Source organism: Myotis brandtii, unplaced genomic scaffold (genome assembly GCF_000412655.1).
Source record: "Myotis brandtii unplaced genomic scaffold, ASM41265v1 scaffold897, whole genome shotgun sequence".
NCBI classification, from domain to species: Eukaryota; Metazoa; Chordata; class Mammalia; order Chiroptera; family Vespertilionidae; genus Myotis; species Myotis brandtii.
Genome location: NW_005371679.1, coordinates 369,346 through 372,195, shown reverse-complemented (window position 1 = coordinate 372,195; position 2,850 = coordinate 369,346).

Here is a 2,850-nt window from a genome sequence, read left to right as displayed (position 1 = left end):
AGCCCCATGGTGAGGGCGGGCGGGCTGCTCCAGGCGGCCCTGCGGAGGGGAAGAGGCCCCGGGTCAGCACCTGTGCCCCAGGGGCTGGGCTCCCCGTGCAGCTCCTGACCTGGGAGGGATGGAGGGGAGGGAGGTCAAAGTTCAGAGCATCCTCTGTGCCCCAGCCGGGGGCCCAAATGCTGCCAGGGCCACCTGCAGCCCCACACAGCATGTCCCGACTCTCATCACTGCAAGCAAGGCCCTAACTCCGCCACCTGCCCCCAAGCGCTTGTGTTCGAGCGGCACCTTCCCCTGTGCCCACCTCCTAGAAGACACGCACGACTCACTCACACACACACACACACACACACACACGATACACACGCACACGCACACACACATAACACACACACAATACACACGCGTGCACACACACACAACACATGACACACGCACACATGCACGCACACTGAGGTTTCCAGTCTCTGCCTTGTCACATCACACCCCACCTGCCCCACCTTGTTCAAAAGAGTCAACAGATCTTGCCCGGCCAGTGTTGCTCAGTGGTTAAGCATCAACCTATGAACCAGGAGGCCACGGTTCGAATCCTGGTCAGGGCACATGCCGTGTTGCAGGCTTGATCCCTGGTGGAGGTCATGTGGAGGCAGCCGATCAATGATTCTCTCTCATTATTGATGTTTCTCTCTCTCCCTCTCCCTTTCTCTCTGAAATCAATAAAAATATATATATTTTTTAAAAAGTCAACATTCATTCCAAGACCCCCATACTCTGAGGATAGTACCAATCTCTCTCTCTCTCTCTCTCTCTCTCTATATATATATATATATATACACACACACATACATATATATATAGTTTTCCCCTATACATACATACCTATGATAATGTGTAATTTATAACTTAAGCACAGTAAGAGATTAGCAACAATACCTAACAATGAAATATACAATTATAGCCCTGGCTGTGTTGGCTCCGTGGATAGAGCGTCGGCCTGCAGACTGAAGGGTGCCGGGTTCGATTCCAGTCCAGGGCACATGCCTGGGTTGCAGGCTCGATCCCCAGTTCGGAGCATGCAAGAGGCAGCCGATCAGTGATTCTCTCATCATTGATGTTTCTATCTCTCTCTCTCCTTCTCCCTTCCTGTCTGACATCAATAAAAATATACTTTAAAAAAGAAATAAACAATTAGCCAAAACCGGTTTGGTTCAGTGGATAGAGCGTCGGCCTGCGGACTGAAAGGTCCCAGGTTCGATTCCGGTCAAGGGCATGTACCTGGGTTGCGGGCACATCCCCAATAGGAGATGTGCAGGAGGCAGCTGATCGATGTTTCTCTCTCTATCGATGTTTCTAACTCTCTATCTCTCTCCCTTCCTCTCTGTAAAAAATCAATAAAATATATTAAAAAAAAAAAGAAATAAACAATTATCACAAGAAAAGTGATGTGAATGTAGCCACTCGTTCGTTTCAGGGGGGCCCTGGCTGAAGTCCTCGCAGAAGCTCAAGGCTTTATGCCCAGCACGGGGCAGTCAGTGGGAACGTGCTTTCTGTCCGTGTCTCCCACCCACACGTCATGCCTTTTCCACCGTAACCAACACCCATCACACACGAGGGCCATAACTTCTGCAGTTTGAGGCGCGACAGCAAAGTTCTTTTTCCTCCACAATTTCACAGAAGATTCAATCTTACTGCAGATCTTCCCAGCCAAGTATTCAGACATGTTTCCCCTGTCCTGGTGAAGCAGGTAATTCCCCTGTTCACTGAACGGAACACTTCCCTCCCGGCTTCTCCCTGCCAGAGCCGAAAGGCCAGCATCCCGCTCCTGCGCTGCGGGCCATTGTTAAGTAAAGTGAGGGAGGCCTGAACGCAGCCTGATACTGGCTCTGCGGGGAGCGCCGGCCACGTGCGGGCAATCTGCCACTTTACTGCGCCTCACAGGTGTTGCTTGCTTTTAATTTCAAGTTTTGTTGTTAATCCTCACCCGAATATATGTTTCCATTGATTTTTAGAGAGAATGGAAGAGAGAGGGAAAGACGGGGAGAAACATCGATGTGAGAAACACATCCATTGGTTGCCTCCTGAACGCGCCCTGACCAGGGTCCGGGCCGAGGAGAAGCCTGCAACCGAGGTACGTGTCCTTGACCGGAATCGAACCCGGGACCTTTCAGTCCGCAGGCCATCGCGCTATCCACTGAGGCACAGGTGTTGCATTTTTTACAAACTCATTTCCTTCCAGGGCAGGAGGAAGTAAGACATCGAGAGATTTCATGGCACTACTCGGCACACATTAAAACTTACGAATTATTTCTGGAATTTTCCATTTAAGATTTGCGCCCACAGTTAACCGGGGGTAACTGAAAACGTGGAAAGTGAAACCATAGCTAGAGTGGGGGCCGTGACTGTGTGTCTCATGTTCACCTGCGTCTCCTCAGCCTGTGCCAAAGGCCTAGTCCCGGCCGCTGGTGGCCTGACAGGGTGACCTTTGCCAGCCCCTAGGGCAGTGGTTCTCAACCTTCCTAATGCCGCGACCCTTTCATACAGTTCCTCATGTTGTGGTGACCCCCAACCATAAAATTATTTTCGTTGCTACTTCATAACTGTAATGTTGCTACTGTTATGAATCGTCATGTAAATATCTGATAGGCAGGATGTATTTAGGCGACCCCTGTGAAAGGGTCGTTCGACCGCCAAAGGGGTCGTGACCCACAGGTTGAGAACCGCTGCCCTAGGGGGTGTGTCCCTGCTCCTCCTACAGGGCAACTGGGGCATCTTTCAAAAATGCAAACTCTTGCCCTAGCCTGTTTGGCTCAGTGGGTAGAGCATCAGCCTGCGAACTGAAAGGTCCCAGGTTCA